The following is a 13,038-nucleotide window of genomic DNA, read 5'->3' as shown; positions in this document are numbered from 1 at the left end:
GATTAGTCTATGTGGTGCATTGAGTGAAGAGTTATAACTTGTTTCAGAGCTTGTTTCATTTTATAACTTTCTTTGATTGCCAGTTTTATATCATGTTTGCCCATGCGACGAGATCGAATTTTCTTTTGGGCTTTTGTACCATGTGTCGCACATGTGTCGCACATATGGCTTTTGTGGTTTGTGTGGTTGCCTTTGAGGTGGATGCTCCTGCATCATGTGTAGCTTTTGGTTCTTTTGGGTTTATGTCCTCCACAGACTCCTTTTCCCTGTCTTTTAATTCACCTTTAGTTTCAATAGTTTGTTGCCCCTTGTCTTTCTTGGTTTTAGAAGGTTTTGCTTTTTCTTTTGGGTTCTACTTTAAAGCATGTTCTTCTACCCATGTTGAGGTATTGTCTTTTGCATTTCTTTTGATTGTTTCTTATGCCTTGGCTTGTAAACGTGTAAGCACATTCAAGGATACCATCGACAATTGCCCGTTTTATATACACTTAAGATAATAAGAGTTGTATTTTGTGAGGCAAGTTGCATTGAAGCAACTCGTCTCTTGGAAAATCTTGGAACATTTGATCAATGCCACATTGTTCACACATGGGTCACAAGGTGTCAGTAACTATGGGCATGGAAGTATTCCAAACTATGCAGTTTGCCACCTTGTGAGGTCCACGACAATAGAAACACTGAAGTGTTCGATTAACTGCTTCCTGAGTAGTTTCTACCCTTTGTACTGTTTTTGTTTGGTGCACGGGTGATGGAGGTTTTGAGTCAATTGTAGATGAAGCGGGACACTTTTTAGTATCATGGTCAAATGTTTTACAATATATGTAGTATAGAAGAACAGGTGCCTTGTATGCACAATAGGGATTGGGATGGTCGTAGAGTGATTGCACTCAACACAAGGCATTTCATTCCTCACTTGTAGAGACATTAAGGATGTTTGTTTTTGAAGGTTCTCATGCTCTCTTAGAGATGTCGATTGGAAGGTTTTAAGCAAGGCTACATAGAATTCGGGGAATGTCAATTCCAAGATGGATCTTTCTTTTGCTGCCATTGCTTCACTTGGTTAGATGAGGAACACCTCGTAGCATGATTATCTTCTAGCATGTTGTCATCTAAACGTATTGCTTCTTTACAACATTGATCGAAAGTTTTCGGATTGGATACAATGATCAAGTTGTGTAAGCTATTATTCTTCAAGCCCATCATGAAACATCTCTCCAATTGAGAATCGTTTAATTTTTCCCATGACTCGCATCGTGAGTCCAAGAGTTTTATCCGAAGGATAAAATCTCTAATTGATTCATTTGGTTGGCACTCAATTGAATAGAGTTCTGTTGCTGCACTCCACCGATCACCTTGTCTGGAAAAGCCATGTATAAAGGCTGATTTCAAGCTTTTAAAGTTGGTCTTGATCGTTGGCATCAATGTTATGAACCATTAACTAGCTTTTCCCTCTAAGCATAGGTTCAACGTATGGACCTTAGTGGGGCAGTTGGGATTTCCAAAGGCTTCACATCTCTGTTCAAACATTTGAATGAATTGAATAGGGTCTACTGTTCCGCCGTATTTGCCCATAATTTTAAAAATTTATATGGCCGTATTTCTGTATGAGTCACTAAGACCGTACGTGAGTGCTTTTGTTATTGTTGGGAGAGACTCACTAAGTCCTTGGGCTACCCCCTTTCTAGACTAGTCAGTATGTCCAGGGTGTGGGCATCCAGGAAAGGGTTGGTACTTATAGGATTTGCAGGGGAATGTTAGGTAAGGGACCAAAGCCCAATGGAATCGAAGTGATAGGGGGTGTAAAACCCAATGACATGCTTGTTATAGTAGGCATAGCCAATGGTTTTGGGAGGTGCATTTACAGCATACATCTCAATGGCTCGAAGATATCGGCCATTGGGGGTTCAGTCCTTGTGTGATCCCTAGCAATCCCTCTATGGCCATGTATGATTGCGTAAATGCTCCTTAATGAGCAAACACATTTTTTTCACTTTTTATAGTCTCCCACAGCCCGTTTTACAGCCTCAAGAGGCTTGGCGTTCTCTTCGTTGGGTCAAACGGGTGTCCGTTCGCCCTAATTAGCTTAGGCGGTATACGCACGCGAACGACCTGAGATAATTTTCTAGAAAAAGTGTATGCTAATAGCTTTCCAAATGGAAGAGGAGGTCCTAAAACCTATTTTCCATCACTATCTAAAGACAAAAAAAATTTCTAAGAATTTTTTCTCTGTATCGTAGCACTTTTTTGAGGGTGTTCCAAAAGGAATTTTGAAAAACTTTGTATGAGGGAGTTGTAATATTTTTGGAGTACTACAACTTTGTTTCCCTAAGTTGTCCATGATTTTGTCGTTTAGACTCTCAAAATGTAGCCCGAATATGGTTCATCATTATTTTCGCATTGTTTTTTTGTGATTTTTCATGGTTTTTGGGTTGTTTTCTACCTCGATTTTCGGGTCAAATTTTGAGGCTACTAGTCGAAGGCCAAAATGATCGATTTTCCCATCCAAAGTCGAAAAGCTTGATGTCAGCTTTTCGATGAGCCCTAGATCACCTTCATCGGATATACAGTTTAGGAGATATGCGTCTCCAAACAGGGGTGTTTTCCAGAGTCCTTTTTTTTAAAGCGGACGGACCCTTTTTCAAGCCGTGAACCGGGTTTTATATTAAAAGAAATTTGGTTGTGGGTTCCAAGGGCGTGAACCCTTAGGCTGTGAAGTTGTAGAAAATGGTTCACGCCGTGAATCGGACTTTACGAGAAAATTAAATTCGAATTTTTTTTGGGTCACGTGAACGAAGTGTCTTATGCCGTGAACCGGACTTCACGAGAAAATTAAATTCAATTTTTTTTGGCATAGGTTCCAAGGGCGTGAACCCTTAGGCCGTGAAGTTGCAGAAGATGGTTCACACCGTGAACTAGACTTCACGGAAAAATTAAATTCAAATTTTTTTAGAGCACGGTTTCCGAGGGCGTGAACCCTTGTGCATGAAGTTACAGAAAATGGTTCACGTCGTAAACTGGACTTCACGGGAAAATTAAATTTGATTTTTTTTGGCGCGGGTTTCGAGGGCATGAACCCTTAGGCCATGAAGTTACAAAAAATGGTTCACGCCATGAACCAGGCTTCACGGGAAAATTAAATTTGATTTTTTGTTTTGGGCTGGGTTCCGAGGGCATAAACCCTTAGGCCGGGAAGTTGCCGAAAATGGTTCACGTCGTGAATCGAACTTCACGGGAAAATTAAATTCGATTGTTTTTTAGTCTAGTGGGAAATACGAATTTTCCTTTTTGGGGAGGGATATTTTATAAATTTAAAACTAGAGAGATATGGGCATTTTTTCAAAAAGGTAAGTGGGAATAAAAAAGTCAACCTTTTTATGACATCCCTTACACCCTTCATAAATGACCCCCAAAATGGACAATTTGACAACTCATAAGCATCTATTCATTGAATGCTCATTAGTCTTAATGAGTTATGTAAAAAATAGTTGGGGGGGATATTTTTTAAATTTAAAATTAGAGAGATATGGGCATTTTTCCAAAAAGGTAAGTGGAAATCAAAAAAGTCAACCTTTTTATGACACCCCTTACACCTTTCATAAATGACTCCCAAAATAGACAATTTGACAACTCATAAGCATCTATTCATTGAATGCTCATTAGCCTTAATGAGTTATGTAAAAAATTGATTAAAAATTAATCCAAGATTAATTCTTTCATTAATCTTTCTCTCTTACACTAATCAAGGATTCTAATTAACCACACTGATCCCTAATGATTCACACAATTGAGCACATCATTGGATAGAGCAAGGGAATGCTAATCTTTGTGCATCAACAAATGTGTAAATTAATCTAAAATAGAAAATTAATTAGACTCTTAATTGTGATCTCCTCTTTTAAGGTAAAATTAAGCAAAGAGAGTCAAATTTCTCCAATTTATGAAAAAATTGATGTAATTAGGTGTTTTTATATACCTAGATGCTCTTAAAACACTCAAAAATATCAATTTCGACTATTTATATGATCAATCTAGACTCCAATTAATACATTTTCTAAATTTTTTGCCTCTTGAGTAAGATTAATCACCCTTAATGACAAAAACCAGTCCATTAAGAGAAATTAGTCAAACTCAAGGGCTTTTTGATGGTTTAGGAAATTTTTTGAAATATTAAGCTACTCCTAATGCTTACTAACACTCTAATCCAAGTAATTTCAACAACAAACACATAGTTAAACCAAAATTAATGATGTTAGTTCTATGTTTAACACTAAAGAGATCTAATATTCACTAAAAATTACATTCTATTGCATTGTTTGATGCAATGGATGCAAACTAAGCCTAATACAAACTATGTGCAAGCCCTAAGAACATGAAAAACCATAATAACAACAACAAAAATAACAAATTAAGCAAAAAGCATTCTTTACAAAAACAAAAAAGAGAGCTATTCTACACCAAATCACACACAAATCACCATCAAATCCACATCTTTTTCATGGAAAACTATTAATAAAGATAATGGGAAATGGGTGATGCATAGATTAGAGAGAAAACAATGGAAAAAGCCAAGGGATGGTTCCCTGGCAAACGGCGCCAAAAATGTTAAGGCTCACCCTAACCCTCCTTGAAACACATCCAATAAGAGATTATTGGTGAACTGCAACTGTTGTGAGGATCTTTCCAAAGGTCAAGCTCGTAACCCTTGAGGACTCCAAGCTCTACAACTCCTTGAGAAGCAATTCCACGCGCTTCCAACGAGCATTGTCACACCGCCGCATTGCACTATGGGTACTCGTCTCTCCTCTCACCTCACTTCACTCACACACACTCACTAGTATGCATTAGGGAGAGATTAGCAAGAGCAAGACCCAATTGTACAATAGTATATTGTATTATGAGAGATATTCATTTATATACATGGCCATAAGTGTTCACACTCACTTAAACTATGGCCGACCGGGCACTTTAGGCTCATAAGAGGCCTAATGCTATTACAATGACTACTCTCATAATATATCCATGAAGTACATCACTTCAAACTTCATCCTAACTTGCTACCACACGCTCTGGAAGCGAGAATCGCCTCCGTCACACCATTATGGGCACTTGTCTATGTTGTAATTTTGGATACTATTGCTTCATATCTTGAATGCATGACCTTTTAGTGTATCTATCTTGATCCCTTGATGTAAGATAATGGTAGTAGATCTTGTTAACCTGAGAATTGGGTTAACATCCCCCCTTTCCTGATGGTAATCATGTCCACGTGATCGTGTTGAAAACCTTTGTGTGGGGAGAATGAATCAAGCTTTGTCGATGGCTTTGATGTTCAGTGACATTCAATTGTCTTTATTCCTCCGGAAGGAATGAGAAAAGCTAGCTTAGTGAATGAAAAGGTTAGTGGTTTATTGGGAATTCCTAATGGGGTGGGGGTGGGGTTTTTTGCGAATGATTGCATTTCTATATTTGTGTGTCTTTTTTTGTGCTTTTTTCTCACTTTGATTTTGGCAATCATAAGCAAGGTTACATGTGATTTGTGTTAGTGGAGATACTAAGAGATAATAATGGGAGAGAAGAGAAGGAAGGATCCGAAGGAATGTAGACTTAATCATCAAAACGAGATGGTGATTCTCAGTTCCTCATTCGATTCATTGAAGCGATATTCATTGAAGCGAAGAGAAGGAAGGATCCGAAGAAATGTAGACTTAATCATCAAAACGAGATGGTGATTCTCAGTTCCTCATTCGATTCATTGAAGCGACATTCATCATTTGAAGAAATTTGCCTTTGATGATGTCCCTTTATGTGGCATGATTCTTGTCAAATGTTGTTGAGTAGAACTTGCTCTTGCTTTCTTCTGCCCATGTGCTTTTTATGTTTTTATGTTTATTTAAGTGCTGTTATGAAGAAGATATACATGAAGTATAAGAATTGAGTCATATAGACTCTTATTAAATTGCTCTATGTCGAAGTAGCCACTTGTTGGTGAGGATTGAAAGAATTACGTTGACTTACGAGGCTAATATAGATATCTTCACTAAGGATTGAAGATCATTGATTTGTGAAGATGGGTTTGTCGTTTGGAGAGGTTTGTAATTTGAAGGAAAATTCCAGGCGATGCGTTGTACCATTGACCAGGCTTTTTTCTACCATGGTCCCCCCCATCTAGGGAGGTACCTGGAAGTTGTCGATGGTGAGGCTTTGGTGCAAATATTCTCTGGTGCATGAGTATAAATATGTACTCATAGAGTAGCTGCTACATTAATTTAGCCAAAAGAATAGTAAGCAATAAGCTTTACAAATACATAATGGCTATTGAAGATCATTGGGAAAGTGTTAATGTGTCAGATGGCTTAATCCATGTGATGAGGCTTAAATCGCGAAAGTGCTAGTTTTTAAGCTGTGAAAGTGTAATTTGTGAGAAACCTGAACTCGTGAGATTGAAAGTTTTTTGGCCATGAAGGGGTATTCCGTGAAATGGTCTAATCCCATGAGATTGGAGGTTTCTTGCCGTGAAGAGATATTCCGTGAAATGGCCTAAACCCATGAAAGTTAATCCCATGAAATGGTGTTTCTATGAAAGTGTAGGCCGTGAACTGGAATTCCGTGAAGTGTAGTTCCGTGAGATGGAATTCCATGAAAGTGCAAGCCGTGAGTGAACGGGAATTCTGTGACGTGTAATTCTACGAGATGGAATTCCATGAAGTGTAAGCTGTGAGATGGACTTCTGTGAAGTGTAATTCCGTGAGATGGAATTCCGTGAAAATGCAGGCCGTGAGATGGGATTCCGTGAAAGTGCAGGCCGTGAGTTAAAATTCTGTGAAGTTGCAAGCTTTGACCTCGATGGTTTTTTGACTTTAAATGATTTTATGGGTCAGCTAGGTCATGGCTTGCAAGCAACATGTTCATGTGCACTTATTTCTCACATCCAGAGAGGTGATAAGAGCATTGCTAGCTTGTCCTTGATGCGCTCATAAGTCTTTGTTGTGGTAGTCGTGGGTATTGATTCTTGAATTTGTTGCTCAAATGTTGTTAAGGCAGTAGGGAAGACTGTTGGTTGTGGTGGTTGCTTGAACACGCAAGCTCTTGTGTTGGTGTTGAATGCACGAGAGTGGTTGAGTGATTTGTTGTTGTTGCTTGGGCCTCCATTCTTGTTGAACTTTAGGTGAAGCTATTGGGGTTGAAGTCGATGGTGAGGCTTTCTTCACATTGTTTGATTTTGGCAACCATATGATGGGATTACCATTATAGTATCCTTGTTGTTGAAGCACATGCACAGGCACCCATCTTTGATGAACATTATAAACATGTGGCGGATGTGCTTGGTGCTGAGGCTTCCTTCTTTGTGCAAGCTTAGGTGACTTTGTGATGCGCTTGGGGATCCAAGCTTTGGTATTTTGGTAGTTCCCTTATGCTTGCAGTAATCTTTTTGGTACTACCCACACTTGTTGACTTTGTGGAGTTCTTTGAGGAACTTGCATAGGCTTTTGTGGACGGTGTTGTGGAGTACTTTTCTTTTCTCTTGGCCTTTGAGTGTTGCGTTGAGGAAGAGGCTTTAATTGTCAAGGCACCCAAATTTGATTGGCACCTTCATAGTAGCCTTGAGCTACAAGTAGCTGCTTCTCCACCCACATCTTGATACTATTAATATACCTTGATTGTGGTTGTGTTGGTGGAGTTTTTTTTTGGGTTGATGTGGAAGGTTTGGGGCCCTCCTTGACTTTGGTTGGCATTGAGGCTACATATTTGAGACCCATGGGCATTTTTTACGATGATGAGGCTATAGTCTCTTGTGGAGTGGATGTCAATGACAAGGCTTTTAAGCATGTGGTTGCATCTTTTGGTGAGGTTTTTCGAAGATGCATAGGCTTCAGGGCATTTCCTTTGAGTTCCTTATTAGAGATAGAAGGTTGAGCTATGGGAACTTCTTCAAGAATATCTGTTGATTGTGAGGTTTTGGCATTGAACTTCGTAGATGAGGATGGGGTTGAAGGAGTAGATACTCTAACGGAGTCGGTTGTAGACGCAGATGGTAGGTTATTGTGTAGAGGGGCTTCTATGGAAGAGGCTTGTAACTTTTTGCATTCAGCATCGTAGAAGTCCATTAAGGTTGAATCATCTTCCTTGCAGTATGGTATTTTCATCTTTTTGTTGTTGACCATCATGATGACTCTATCGCTCTAGCAAAGCACAGTGTGGTGCTTGGGCAGCAATAGTCCATTTATGCCCCAAGATCAAATCTGCTTCCAACACATACTCAACCACAAAAAACTTGCAAGTAAGGGGATTAGTTTCAATATACATTGTATGTTCAAAGTACCTTAAACATGGCATGTTCGTCTTGTGTAAAGTATATTCTTTCTGGATGGGCTGTGAGTGTTGGTTGACCTAACAAATCCCATAGCTCGAGGGTCATGAGTTTATGTTCTCGGGTTGGATAAAGCTGTGCTTGAGCTGTGGTGATTTTATGGAAAATTTACAATCCAACCAGAATCCTGGGGATCGTTTCCAGTAAGATATGTTGGAAGTTCCAGCTCCTCCAAGGTCTCTTCCTCCCGTAAATAGCAATTGTACATTGCTTGCAGGAGTGTTCAAGGTGATTGTTTGCATGTATTCATCTATTGAATACAATGATTCACCTATCCAAGGTCCACCAACGACAACATCATACTCAAGGGAATCTAGGGTAACATGGAATGTGGATTCTATTTTGCTACTATCGATTCTTTGAGTAGTGTAGTTAAAGTAACCTGGAACTTTAATTTTTTGTCCATTGGCTCCTCTTGCAAGACTATTGTCTGTTGGGATGAGTTTAGGTTGTCCCACAATGACACCCAAGTGTCTATTGTCACATGATGTTCCGTGAAGGGATATTCCATGAAATGGCCTAAACCCATGAAAGTTAATCCCGTGAAATGGTGTTTCCGTGAAAGAGGAGGCCGTGAACTTGATTTCCGTGAAGTGTAGTTCCGTGAGATGGAATTCCATGAAAGTGCAAGCCATGAAACGGGAATTCTGTGACGTGTAATTCTGTGAGATGCAATTCCGTGAAGTGTAAGCTGTGAGATGGACTTCCGTGAAGTGTAATTCCGTGAGATGGAATTCCGTGAAAATGCAGGTCATGAGATGGGATTCCGTGAAAGTGCAGGCCGTGAGATGGAATTCTGTGAAGTTGTAAGTTTTGACCTCGATGGTTTTTTGACTTTAAATGATTTCATGGGTCAGCTAGGTCATGGCTTGCAAGCAACATGTTCATGTGCACTTATTTCTCACATCCAGAGAGGTGATAAGAGCATTGTTAGTTTGTCCTTGATGCGCTTATAAGTCTCCATTGTGGCAGTCGTGGGTATTGATTCTTGAATTTGTTGCTCAAATGTTGTCAAGGCAGTAGGGAAGACTGTTGGTTGTGGTTGCTTGAACACACAAGCTCTTGTGTTGGTGTTGAATGCACGAGAGTGGTTGAGTGATTTGCTTGTTGTTGCTTGGGCCTCCATTCTTGTTGAACTTTAGGTGATGAAGCTGTTGGGGTTGAAGTCGATGGTGAGGCTTTCTTCACATTCTCCGATTTTGGCAACCATATGATGGGATTACCATTATAGTATCCTTGTTGTTGAAGCACATGCACAGGCACCCATCTTTGATGAACATTATAAACATGTGGCGGATGTGCTTGGTGCTGAGGCTTCCTTCTTTGTGCAAGCTTAGGGGACTTTGTGATGGGCTTGGGGATCCAAGCTTTGGTATTTTGGTAGTACCCTTATGCTTGCAGTAATCTTTTTGGTACTACCCACACTTGTTGACTTTGTGGAGTTCTTTGAGGAACTTGCATAGGCTTTTGTGGACGGTGTTGTGGAGTACTTTTCTTTTCTCTTGGCCTTTGAGTGTTGCGTTGAGGAAGAGGCTTTAACTGTCGAGGCACCCAAATTTGATTGGCACCTTCATAGTAGCCTTGAGCTATAAGTAGCTGCTTCTCCACCCACATCTTGATACTATTAATATACCTTGATTGTGGTTGTGTTGGTGGAGTTTTCTTTTGGGTTGATGTGGAAGGTTTGGGGCCCTCCTTGACTTTGGTTGGCGTTGAGGCTACATGTTTGAGACCCATGGGCATTTTTTACGATGATGAGGCTACAGTCTCTTGTGGAGTGGATGTCGATGACAAGGCTTTTAACCATGTGGTTGCATCTTTTGGTGAGGTTTTTCGAAGATGCATAGGCTTCAGGGCTTTTCCTTTGAGTTCCTTGTTAGAGATAGAAGGTTGAGCTATGGAAACTTCTTCAGGAATAGCTGTTGATTGCGAGGTTTTGGCATTGAACTTCGTAGATGAGGATGGGGTTGAAGGAGTAGATACTCTAACAGAGTCGGTTGTAGACGCAGATGGTAGGTTATTGTGTAGAGGGGCTTCTATGGAAGAGGCTTGTAACTTTTTGCGTTCAACATCGTAGAAGTCCATTAAGGTTGGATCATCTTCCTTGCAGTATGGTATTGTCATCTTTTTGTTGTTGATCATCATGATGACTCTATCGCTCTAGCAAAGCACAGTGGTGCTTGGGCAGCAATAGTCCATTTATGCCCCAAGATCAAATCTGCTTCCAACACATACTCAACCACAAAAAACTTGCAAGTAAGGGGATTAGTTTCAATATACATTGTATGTTCAAAGTACCTTAAACATGGCATGTTCAAGTCTTGTGTAAAGTTTATTCTTTCTGGATGGGTTGTGAGTGTTGGTTACCTAACAAATCCCATAGCTCGAGGGTCATGAGATTATGTTCTCGGGTTGGATAAAGCTGTGCTTGAGCTATGGTGATTTCATGGAAAATTTCCAATCCAACCAGAATCCTAGGGATCGTTTCAGTAAGATATGTTGGAAGTTCCAGCTCCTCCAAGGTCTCTTCCTCCCGTAATAGCAATTGTACATTGCCTGCAGGAGTGCCTGCAGGAGTGTTCAAGGTGATTGTTTGCATGTATTCATCTATTGAATACAATGATTCACCTATCCAAGGTCCACCAAGGACAATATCATACTCAAGGGAATCTAGGGTAACATGGAATGTGAATTCCATATCGCTACTATCGATTGTTTGAGTAGTGTAGTTAAAGTAACCTGGAACTTTAATTTTTTGTCCATTGGCTCCTCTTGCAAGACTATTGTCTATTGGGATGAGTTTAGGTTGTCCCACAATGACACCCAAGTGTCTATTATCACATGATGTTATCACGAGCGCGAGGACTAATCAATGCGCATTTGCGCTTACATCATTGCGTGTAGGGAAATCCAACCATACCATGATAGAATCTTCCAAAGGAACCATGGATGTTTCAATTTTTGTTTCAGTTTCAGATCCTGCTTTTGTTTCATATTCCCATTCACTTTCATCCTCTGTTTGGCTCTCAGTTTTTTCAAGAGTACCCAATGCGTACATTGGCACACTTGGCCCTCTGATAATTCTTAATCAGGTATGTTTGAAACTTGAGAATCCTCACAGTCCTGTTTTATGGAGTTCTTTATGTCTTGGTATAACTCATGTTGAGCCCTTAAAAGGTGCAAGTGCTGATGTGATGCTGGCTTCATCATGAGAGAAGAGCATTCCTCCAAATGAGGTTCTGAGAGACTTTTTTAATCTTGTAAGGGAATTATTGAATTCCTCACGTGCTTTCTCAAGCGTATAGTTCATGCAATTTGTCTCAAATGACTCTTCTGTAGACAATATGTCTTCCTCTTGAAAGGGGAAGCGATACTCCTCTTGAAAGGGGAAGCGATACTCCTCTGGGCTTTGTTTTTTGGTTGCTTTTTTAGGATTAGCATTAGGAGGCTCAATCACAACCGATGATCTTGTAAGACATTCAACCAAGCTAAGCATGCTCTCCTAAGCTTGCTTTTTGCGATCCGCATATGTCATGTGATCATTATGATCAATTTGGGGTGGTTGGGTGGGTTCTACTTTCTTGATTAGTCTATGTGGTGCATTGAGTGAAGAGTTATAACTTGTTTCAGAGCTTGTTTCATTTTATAACTTTCTTTGATTGCCAGTTTTATATCATGTTTGCCCATGCGACGAGATCGAATTTTCTTTTGGGCTTTTGTACCATGTGTCGCACATGTGTCGCACATGTGTCGCACATATGGCTTTTGTGGTTTGTGTGGTTGCCTTTGAGGTGGATGCTCCTGCATCATGTGTAGCTTTTGGTTCTTTTGGGTTTATGTCCTCCACAGACTCCTTTTCCCTGTCTTTTAATTCACCTTTAGTTTCAATAGTTTGTTGCCCCTTGTCTTTCTTGGTTTTAGAAGGTTTTGCTTTTTCTTTTGGGTTCTACTTTAAAGCATGTTCTTCTACCCATGTTGAGGTATTGTCTTTTGCATTTCTTTTTATTGTTTCTTATGCCTTGGCTTGTAAACGTGTAAGCACATTCAAGGATACCATCGATAATTGCCCGTTTTATATACACTTAAGATGTTAAGAGTTGTATTTTGTGAGGCAAGTTGCATTGAAGCAACTCGTCTCTTGGAAAATCTTGGAACATTTGATCAATGCCACATTGTTCACACATGGGTCGCAAGGTGTCAGTAACTATGGGCATGGAAGTATTCCAAACTATGCAGTTTGCCACCTTGTGAGGTCCACGACAATAGAAACACTGAAGTGTTCGATTAACTGCTTCCTGAGTAGTTTCTACCCTTTGTACTGTTTCTGTTTGGTGCACGGGTGATGGAGGTTTTGAGTCAATTGTAGATGAAGCGGGACACCTTTTTAGTATCATGGTCAAATGTTTTACAATATATGTAGTATAGAAGAACAGGTGCCTTGTATGCACAATAGGGATTGGGATGGTCGTAGAGTGATTGCACTCAACACAAGGCATTTCATTCCTCACTTGTAGAGACATTAAGGATGTTTGTTTTTGAAGGTTCTCATTCTCTCTTAGAGATGTCGATTGGAAGGTTTTAAGCAAGGCTACATAGAATTCGGGGAATGTCAATTCTAAGATGGATCTTTCTTTTGCTGCCATTGCTTCACTTGGTTAGATGAGGAACAC

The sequence above is a fragment of the Cibotium barometz genome, chromosome 44 (genome assembly GCF_041138505.1).
Source record: "Cibotium barometz isolate CiBa-2024 chromosome 44, ASM4113850v1, whole genome shotgun sequence".
NCBI lineage: Eukaryota > Viridiplantae > Streptophyta > Polypodiopsida > Cyatheales > Cibotiaceae > Cibotium > Cibotium barometz.
Note: the sequence above shows the minus strand (reverse complement) of the source record.